This window comes from Hydra viridissima, unplaced genomic scaffold (assembly GCF_058129835.1).
Source record: "Hydra viridissima isolate aposymbiotic clone 2 unplaced genomic scaffold, HvirCarnegie_v1 scaffold_4, whole genome shotgun sequence".
NCBI lineage: Eukaryota > Metazoa > Cnidaria > Hydrozoa > Anthoathecata > Hydridae > Hydra > Hydra viridissima.
The window spans coordinates 17,344,741-17,356,176 of record NW_028324303.1 but is presented as its reverse complement, the minus strand read 5'-3'; the positions used below and the strand labels follow the sequence as shown (position 1 = coordinate 17,356,176).

The 11,436-nt window shown below is 29.1% G+C and overlaps 1 pseudogene; it reads left to right on the top strand.

The window, feature by feature from the left end:
* Nucleotides 1–8,975: 8,975 nt before the first annotated feature.
* On the top strand, nt 8,976–9,802 carry LOC149890203 (calmodulin pseudogene; annotated as a pseudogene).
* The last annotated feature ends 1,634 nt before the right edge of the window (nt 9,803–11,436 follow it).

Genomic DNA, 11,436 nt, shown 5'->3' with positions numbered 1-11,436 from the left:
TTAAATAAAGTAAAGGTTGCTTTAGTTATATTTATTTCAAAGGTGAAGAGAAAACTAACACAATGTGGACGAAATTATGATACATTTATACAAAAAGAAAATCGTTGGCTTCAAAAAAATCTTATGAACAATAAAAATAGTCATTTTGGTTCTGGAAGGCCCCATAAGCAATGGAATGTTCTTGGAGAGCAAAGCAAAAGAAAAAAATAATAAAAGAACTCGCCACTGAACATCATGAAGCTCTATTTTTAGCTTCTGCAAAAGGTGCAAATGCTGCTGGAGAAAAAAAAAAGCTTCTATTTTAAAAACATTATGTCTAATGTTTTAGAGATAGAAAAAGTTGATAAAACTTTGGATAAAACCTTTCCCATTAATATGAGTGTAGAGGAAGCTCTTGCATTAAATATGAACACTAATCTCAGCGATAAACATTATCAAATGATCAGAAACTCAGCTCTTGTACACAATCTACATATTTATCCTACCTTGAACGATATTTTAGTGGAAAAATTGAAATGTTATCCTGAGAATATAGATTTTTTCTGAAGTTTCTGCAAAGTCTACTCTTCAAAGCATGTTAGATCACACTGTGAGTAGAATAACTGAAATGATTGATATGCCTAATTGTGGTCAAGGTAACAAAATATTTGGAGTTTTATATGGAAAGATTGGTTTTGATGGAGCATCAAGCCAAGTGTTTATAAACAGAAATACTTTGAGACAAGCATCACAAGTATAGAACTTAAGAGTGAAGAAAGTCTTTTTAGTACAGCTTTTGTGCCTTTATTTCTCAGAGTAAAAGATGGCGAAGTTTGGAAAAATGGAAATCCTTCAAGTTGTCACTTTTGTAGACCTCTTCATCTACAATATAAAAAAGAGAGTTCAATTTTATCCAGAGAAGAAGAATCACATCTCAAAAATCAAATAAATACCTTAAAGACGTTTTGCAAAGTTTTTGATATTGCAGGAAGAAAGGTGACCTTTAATATCAGCTATAGAGTTGATCTTACAATGTTTGATAATAAAGTAGTTAACGCGCTTACAGAGACAAAATCCACTCAACCCTGCAATGTTTGCAATTCTTAACCCAACGAAATGAGTAATACTGATGTATTAAATGCAAAAACTGAGAATGAATTACCCTTGGGGCTTGGAATTTCAGCTTTGCATTGCTGGATAAAATGCTTGGAATTTATTCTTTATTTGAGTTATAAAATTGAAATTAAAAAGTATAAGCCAAAAACAATTGAGGAAAAATTATCTGTAGACTTAAAAAAAAGAGATTCAGGTACTCTTCAGAGAACCGTTAGGCTTATATGTTGACATGCCTAAAACTTGGTTTGGAAATACCAGTGATGGCAATACTGCCAGAAGAGCATTTAAAAATAGTAAAGTTTTTTCTGAAATTACTAAAGTTGATTGTGATATAATTGAAAGATTGCATAATATTCTTATAACCATATCTTATAGATATCCTATTAATATAAGTGAATTAGATTTATACTGCACTGAAACAGCTAAACGTATAAAGAGTTTGTACAACTGGTATGTTATACCTCCTACTGTACATAAACTACTGCTGCATAATTCTTCTATATCACATAAATAACCTTTGCCAATCGGGGTATATTGGGAAGATGCACTGGAGAGTTTAAATAAACAAATAAGAAATTCTAGACTTAAGCGCACGCCAAAAATATCAAGGTTAAACACAATGATGAATCAGATGCACTACCTTCTAGTAAGATCAGATCCAAAAGTATCAAGCATATCCTTTAGAAAACATAAGAGCTATCGAGGAAAACCGTTACAAGATGAAGTTATTAAATTAATTGTAATGTAAATAATAAAATAAATGTAGTAAAATACAGTTTTTTTTCTCTGTATCAACATCCTTTAAAAAACATTTTTATAAAAATATCAAGTAGAGTAATATATCAAGTTAATATGTTTGTCTTGAAGATTCTAAAACTTAAAAAAAAAATTTTTTGTACGCATTTAGTCACCTTAAACACGCGTAAGCGCGCATTATACGCGTTGAAGCTGCGAGTAAAAAAATATATATATATTTACAAATTTGAAACCTATGACCCAAAAATTATTACTTTGATATATAACATTTATTTATTTACGATTTATGTCAAATTTTATTTAATTTATACCGTTTTTTGATCGTCCTGAGTCACTGTGCGCTGGTGAAAAATTAAATTTTTAACACGATTTGCTTCGTGCTTCGACCATAAATTATTCGACCTGTCCTGGAACGGAATCAAATTTTTGCTGCAAAGAATTATTTTCTATTTCTTCATGTTGTAGACGATAAGATCATAGAAGTTTATGCTGTAAATGGTTCGACCCTTTAAAAGCTCTACTTTTCTTTCTACTTAACTTAATTTCTTATGTGGCCCTGGACGCCGTATAATAAAAACCACATTCAGTAATAAAAATTAAGTTTGAGATTGTTTTTACATTCAAATGAGGGGAAATCGAAACTTTTATTTTACTCTTCGAATCAAACTCAGATGCCCTGTAAGTAAGATAATTTATATTTAAACAAAATTTTTTTAAAAAAAGTTAAAAAGTAAAGTGTATTTTAAAAGTAATTATTACTTGCTAAAATTAATAACTCATTTTCTCCCAACGTTTAAAATCGGAGATAAAAAAATAATTCAAACCTCGCGAAATGTCTCAGACATAAAGTAATGTCAAAGTATGTGGATAGAAAATATATCAGATATATTTTATGTCGGCAGAAAAAAATTCAGACATAAACTTGTGTCAAAATATGCGGACAGAAAAAATATTTCATGTCGGTAGAAAATGTCTCAGATATAAAGTTATGTCAAAATACGAGTATGTGGGCAGAAAAATATTTCTGACATATTTTATGTCGACGAAAAATGTAAGAAAAATATCGACAGATCTGGCAGACATAGTATGCCGTACAACTCTATCTGTAGTTCCATTTAAATTTTTAATTGATGAAATGTCATCCGATTTATGCCCAACCGATTTTAAATTAATTTTATCTACATAATTTTTATCTACATAATTTTTATCTACATAATTTTTATCTACATAATTTTTATCTACATAATTTTTATCTACATAATTTTTATCTACATAATTTTTATCTACATAATTTTTATCTACATAATTTTTATCTACATAATTTTTATCTACATAATTTTTATCTACATAATTTTTATCTACATAATTTTTATCTACATAATTTTTATCTACATAATTTTTTTAAGAGCATAAAGAGCATTTAAGAGCATTTTATATTTTTAATGAATGTTAAGGACCCAGATTTTAATACTTTTTCAAATTTACAGTACGATTACAAATTTCAATATGATTTAATAAGCATATAAACTGACATTCTATCGTAAAACGTTCCCTTTTTTTTATTGTGAAGACGATCCTGGCCAGGATTAAAATCCAATAGAAACAATTCTTATGTACAAAGTTACATCAGTATAAAGTGAGAAAGATTTTTCGCTTCAAAAAGGAGCTGGTACAGCTAATACAAATATGTTGGAGTGAATCTAGGCCTTCTAAATTACAAGGTCTGCTCATGCGGATTGTGACATCGCGATTGTAGTTATTTGATCTACCGGTAATCAAGGCGAGACTTTTTGCTGTTTGATTAAAAACGTTCCTTGAGATGGAGATTGTTACAACAAATTTAACCTTCTGGTTAACTTGTGCAACAATTTTAACAAAGGGTTAAATTGTTGTACAAATTGACCTCCATCAGCCTAAAACAACCGTAAAAAAACCGTAAATAAAGTGTTGTTTCTGACATTGTATTAAAGCAAATGAAAAAAAAAAAAAAAAAAAAGAAACGAAACATGAAATTTAAAAAAATATACCTTGAAGTTTGTTTTTTCTGTTAATCTCCCCAGCTGCAACCACAACATCCATAATTTCTTGTGAATTTCTTGTGAATTTCTTGTGAATTTGCCCAAAAAAGCAGTTCTTTTTTTTTTTTTTAATTTAGCACAAACTATTTAATGGCATAGATTTCTTTTGCTCTCTGTGGTATTTTTTATTGCTTAAACTAGAACAAAGTAAATTTTTTCATGGCATTTCAAGAATTTACTGTGTTTACCTGAGATTTATTCAAACTTTCCCTTTAAAAGTTTGACTTTATCAATTTTTGTAAAAACTCAAAAAAGATTTGTATTTCCCTTTTTAATAACGTTCCAAGCAGATGTTCATTTAATTTGAAGCTTTGTGATTCCCTGCCTAGGTTTTCTGTTATGAATGAATTTACTGATTTTTTCATTTTCAAGTAAGTTTTTATTACAGACCTTTTCAATACCTTCAGTTGATTTTGTTTCTTAGCTATAATGGGACAGTTCTTTTTCAATCTTTGATTTTCAATTCGAACAAATGGGTTATTGAATACGAGCTAAAAATACCTTTGGTATAAAGAAAATTATTTATTTGGCTCTAAAGAAAAGTTTCTATAGCATAGTTAAACATTTGTTAACATTGTAGTTATTACTTTTCAATTTCTCATCATCTATGGCCACATTTACTTGATAAAAATTTATAACTTTGATAGCATAGTTGATTAGAGTACTACTTCATCAATTTATAACTAGTTCTTTAAATTTAAAACCAGAAGTGTTAACAAATGACCTAACTATGTCAACAAATATTTAAACCAGGTATTGAAAAAAATTGGCAAAAATGGTTTATTTGAAATTGGTTTAAAAAACCGCTGGCTTTTCTTAAACAACAACAATTTTTTGAGAAGCAACAACAATTTTAACACGCACGCTTGTTCACACCTTTTATTTAACAGATATAAATACTTTTTTGTGTGTTTACGTCTGCGTGTGACCTAAATAATTTACTATTTAAATTACTATTTCTTTTTCATAGAATATTATTATAAAATTTTTTCAAGTAAGTCACTGAACCCGATGAACTCTTTACACGAAATTCTCCACCATTAAACAGACTAAATACAGTGTTAACTATAAATAAAAACCAATGTAATATAATTCATAATAACCCTAGAAAGCCTTGATCAAATATTTAAGAATAGGTAATCCAATTTTAAGGTAAGATTACAGTTTGTACATTTTTTTAAAATTATGTACATAAAAGAACATTGGAAATAAACATGAATAATATAATAAGCAATATTATAACATTGAAAAGTTATGATCTGAAAGAATTTGCGAAGAGAATTCAACTAATGACATTTTGGGATTTGATTTTCTTCCTTATCTTAGCGGTTATACGTACTGGTGTATGCATGGCCGCCGACGGGGCGGGGAAGATTTCCAGGGCCCCATGTAGGTGCAAATAATTTTTTAAAGTGATTTTTAAAAGATTTAAATAGTTTTGACTTTTAAAAGATTTAAATAGTTTTGACTTTTAAAAGATTTAATTAACTTTTATTTTTAATTTTCAATAAACAGAGCACACTTCTTTTGGTCCTGGGTATATAATTATTCATAATAAGGGCCCCATTAAGAAAACTTCCCCGTGGCCCTAAATTTCTCTCGGCTGCTATGGGTGTATGTATGAGATCGTGGAATAAATCAACTGAGTGAAAGGTGGAGGGGGCCATTGCTACCGCTGATGTTGTTGTAGCAGTCATACTGGACCCCACGAGCTAGAAGAATCCTAGTATGTGTTTGTAAAAAATCGTTATCCATATTTAACTCATGGATTTTCAGTAAATTTTTTCCACTAAGTTCGCTGAACTATTATTGATAAATCATTTTTTAATCAAATTATATTTTTTTTATTTCCATGAGCTAAAAAAATTGCTCATTTTTAACTTTTTTAAGTTTTGCTTGTAACCTTTCTTTATCTTCATACTTCAAGATTACAGGTGCTGAAATAAGGTCTTAAGTGCGTCTACGTGTGTCGAAAGCAATTGTGTAAGTAACCTTGATATGTATTAGCGTTGTGACCAAAACTAAACATGGTGACTAACTTAACTAAAAAAACCGTAACTAAAATTAGTAGACTAACTTTTTAGCTTGACTAAATTTAATCGACTAACTTCTTAGTCTTATTAAATTAGTTGACTAACACTTCAGTCAAACTAAATTTAGTCGACTAACTTTTTAGTTTAACTAAAATTACTCGACTGCGTTTTTAGTATAACTAAAGTTAGCCGACTGACATTTTAGCCTAACTAATATTAGTCAACTAAATTTGTAGTCTAACTGAATTTTGTCGACTAAATTTTTAATTTGAGAAAAATATATTGTTACTGTTACCCAAGAAATTATTTTTTAAAATCTTTTTACGCGTTAGTTGTGAAGTGGTTTGAGCGCCATGTTTTTAAATACAAATTGCTGTAAGTTACAATTTTTTCCGCAGGGCATCTGTTTAAAGGTTCAATTTTCAGATTTTTTCATATACACTTAAGATTTTGTAATAGTAATGAAACTTATCTAACTAGTCCCCCCTTACTATTAAGTACTTGTTTTAATTTTCAATGAAAAGCGGTTCAGATCTGGATTTTTCAATTTCATGATAAAGTGAATTATAAATTATAAAACACATGTGAAATCAATTTGTAAAAAAAAAATGGTGCCATATTTTTGAAAGGTGTGTTATATGCCAAAAAATTTTTTGAGGTAACAATACGTAATTTATTTCGTTTTACATTCATAAAAACGCAGATATTTACAGTGACAACAATAAGATTGAAACAGTTAGGCAATTAACTTTTTTTATTATTTCTATATTGTGTAATTGAATATATATCTTGTTCAACTTTCAACTTTGTTTTTCTTTCAAAAACTATTATTAAAATACAAATAAATAATTATGTTTTCGGTATAGAATATCAGCTGCTTTTGACAGAGTTGTTCTACTAACAAACCAATTTTTATTTAATTTGATGAAAGAAAATTTAGGGCAATACGAGGTACAAACAAAACATTTTTATTACCCAATTGTCACAAACTATGTTACGTATTTTAAATTTCTTAAAATAATCAATTTTGATGAATGTCTTTAAATTGATTTATTTGTCATAATTCATATTATGTTCATATAATTTCATGGTATGGTATATATTCAGTTTTTTTTAGCATAATTTTAGTCGACTAATCTTAGTTCGACTAAAACTAACCTTAATTCTCTCCCCCCCCCCCCCCCCCTCTTTGTCATCAGCATTATTTTTAGTGTTGACCATTCTGCCCTGTTCAGAAAATGGAAAAAAATAAAATAATAAAAGCTCAATTAAGTTATTATTCATTATTATTTAGTAAAAAAAATTTAAATTAGTATTAAAATTAATATTTTCTCATCAGATAAATTTATTTGAAAAATTCTTTTACATCTAATTATACGCCCACTTTTTTTCATTCCCGGAAGTGACACAATTAAGCGATACACAAGTTTGTGGATGAAGCTTCAAAATCTTATTATACGAAGTAATATATAAAGATGAATGTTTGTTGGAGAGCTAAAAAAGAAATGCTAAAAGATGAGGATGAGGATCGAAATCATGTATAGGTATTGGTTGGAGGAGGAGTTTTAACAGATCAATCGAAAGATTCAAAGAGTTATGAAGATAATTTTAATGCGTATTATGAACATTTTTTAGTTCTATTATAAATGAAAATACAAAATTGAAAAAAATTTTGTACTTTTTTGATTACTGCATTAAAATTGCTATTCTATATATAAAAAGGCGAACGTCCATTTGTGGCATTTGAACTTGATCAGAATAGAGAGGAGGCACTATCCAACTTACATCTTGTCGAACTAGATAGTCATTATATAAACAAAAGGTTACAGAAGACTCGAACCTTGAAGACGTGCATAGAGAAATTTTTGACCTAGATTGTTACATTAGAGCAGAAAGTAGGAGAGACAAAACAAACTATTTGGAGAACTCAAAAACCATCATCAATCAGAAATTAGAAACACCAACAATGACAAAGTGATTAAAATCGAAAAAAAAAAAACAACTTGCTCTACTAAATCAGTTGAGATCTAATTTACCCGAATCAGAAGGTTCTTAAAGTAGTAACGAAGGGAACTGTGCAAATAGGCTGTCGAGTTATTTCAAAAGGTTTAGGAATAAAAGTCATTCAAAAAGTTATTATTTAGCCACCAGAATGCTCATCCTGGAATCAAAAATGAGTAACTTAACAAGTAAATGCAACCAGAATTCACCAGTTGTAAAGAAAAAAAGCTAAAAAGTATTGCATTTATTCTTTACAACTCGCGACTTTTATTTGCTTTCGTATGTAGGCATAGAGAAGTCAACATTGATGATAAGATGAGACTAACGAAAAGAAGAGTTAACGGAATCTCTTAGCTTGATCCTGAGCTTTTGCTTTAAAAAATTTAAATTGGAATGTTGTTGTGTAAAGCTTAATTGAAAAATCAAGAACTTCAAAGTTTCCGAGGATCTAATTGTTCAGTTTGAAAGTTTGAATTTTCAGATTCATCTCATGTGAACAAAACACGAAATTCACTTTTTTCCAAGGTTTCCTTAAGTTGATGCTTTCATCGTTTTTGATGCTATACTTTATTAGTCAAGATTATTTCTTAATTCCAAATTCAAAACGTTTTAAGAATTAACGTGTAAAAAACTTTTACAAAGAATGCGCCTCTACAAAAACATGTTTTATAAAAGCATCTATTGAAATCTTTAGTATTATTTCCCACCCTTTTATTAAATGCAACAATAGAAGCCTAAAAAGCAATTTAAAATCTTAGTAAACATAAATATAAAGAACAAAAAAAACAAAAAACAAACTACAATAGGCGATTAAAAAGGCTTGGATATTAGATAAACTCAACGTGCATCTTTTAAATCGGCAGCATAATATAGTCCGTGAACTTCCATCGGTATTAATTGCTTATAAGCCGTGTCATTCATTTCCCCTACCAGATCTATTGTTCAAAATACAGAAATGACGGATTTACAATCAGCAAGGGGCAAACGAACTGTTTGTAATTCATTTTGTTTGTCTTAACAGTTTTCTTAGCGTCCAACTGGAATACTCTTTAATAGCTATCATATCCTGCAATACCATACTGAGAATTAAAATTAACAATATGTTTTATTGTGAGGTTAATCTCTTTGCACCGTATGAGATTACTTACTACAGCTTATACAGCCATCTTCAGCATTCAAGATTACTTTTATGACATTCGATAAAACTCTTTAAAGATGGCTTATGAAGTAAGCGAAGTCGAACTTAGTAAATATCGTGAAGCTTTCAGCTTATTTGACACTGATAACGACGGAGTTGTAAGCAAAAACGAAGTTGAAGAAATTTTCAACAATTTAGGTTATCGCCCAAGCAAGAAAGAGTTACAACAAATGATGAACACAGCAGATGCCGGCGAAGAAGGGGCAATCAGTTTCGAGAAGTTTGCACAAGTAATGTCAAAACGAACACAAAAAAAAGATCCCGAAGAAGAGCTTAAAACTTGTTTTAAATTTATTGACAAAGATGGCGACGGATTTGTAACACAAAAAGAACTTTACGAAACTCTTAGAAGATTAGGTTTTGTTTTCACCGAAAAGCAGGTAATGGACATGATGCAATTTGCAGACCAAGATGGTAACGGACTCTTGAACTACGAGGAGTTTGTTAAAGTTAACAAATCATTGAGCGGAAGTAAATAACTTATTTGTGGATTTTTCTTCACTAAAATCTGTCAAAAGATACGCAGTACCTGCATACAATAAAAACTCGAGTGTACAGCTTTTTATTAAATCACCAATTATAAACTTTTGAACGAAAACAGATCATTGTATAAGTCTTTAAAATAGGGATTTTAAAACGTTTGCAGTTTTGTATTTTTTTAAAAAATGATATGACATCATTAAATAAGCCTGTTAGAACTTCCCATATTTTCAAAACTGCGAATTTATCTAATTAAAAAAGTCTATTGTGAAAACTCAATACATTCTATTTTCTTTCTTTTTCATCTACGCGTTTTTCCTTTAATTTTCTGTCAATAAAAAGCTGCTAGGCTCGTTTTTTATTCGCGAACGAATAGTTAATTGAAAGATTTTTATTGAGGAACGAATAGTTAAACGTTTAATTACCGTGTAGAACGTTTTTTAAATTTTTCTTAAAATTTAATAATTTTAACATTTGAAAGAAGTTTTTTTAAACGAAACAGAAAGATTGTAACTTCCGACTTCTACTAATTTATGCAGACTTTTACTAATATATGCAGAGGATTAAAAATGTTCACTAAAGAATGTTTTAATCCAATAAACGAAGGTTTAAATAGGTATATAAATTAAACATTTGTCCAACTTCAAAACTCTTCAGCTTTAACTCTTCAACTTGATATTAATTATTGGCTAAAATAAAGCTTAATATATGTCCTTTTAAACTCTTTTTACACAACATAAAAAGGGAGATCTTCCTAGCCGAAAAAATTGTTTTGCTTCATTGGACAATATTTTGGCAAACAAAACCTTTCCTAAAACTAATCACTTCAGAAATTTGATGCATTAACAAACGCATTAAGTCATCATGAATTTTTAATTAAAAAAATAAAAAGAAATATTTGAATACAAATGGATGGATAATTCTTTTTAAACCATCCAGTGTTCATTTCTAAGCGATTAAAAATTAGTTGTTGGTTACAGTTTTGATGTTTGAGGGTGTAAGGTGTGGTAGGGAGGGCGTGGGGTGAAGTATCGGTTTCTTGGCAGGCATTCGAGAAAACAATTTTGCTTCGTTAGCTCTTCGTCGCACAGTGCGATTAGAGATTTGTAGTTCAAGTTTTTCGGTTAATTTTGTGGATGACAAAAATGGATCTTTTTTTAAGCTCTTTAACAATTATTCGATCTAGTCTTCGTGATGTTTTTCTTGGACGTCCGCCCCGATGGTTTGTTTTATAGCAGCCACGAGATCCAAATGATTTGACAGTTTTGTTTACAGTCGATTTAGCTATATTATATTTTCTACAAATTTCAGTTTGACGTTTTCCGCTTTTAAAATCTTTAATAATATTTTCACGTAAAACACTTCCTAATTTGTCGTAAGCCATTTTAAGTAGCAGTTTACCCCATATATCACGAGTTAAATCTATTTTTAGTTTAATTGAAAAAATAATTGGCCAGACATTCCAAAATCTATTTTATTATTTTAGAGTAATGTTATGATAAGAGTGAAAACAAAAGAATGCGGTAAATTAAACAATTATTAATTATTAATAAATTAGACAATTAAATCTTATAAAAAAAGCTTCATTTTGATTTGTCCACCTTGTTTTGTCCAAGGAAAAATGTAGTTTGTTGAGAAAAATGTTACAAATTATTTTTGTGATTCTTAGTATGATTCAAACGTTTTAAATTTTGTTAAGAACATAATAAACTATTTAAAAATTAATATGTACAATTGTTTTACTAGTTCTTTTTAGTTTTTTGATCAACTTTTGTTCTAAATTTGAGTTTGTCCA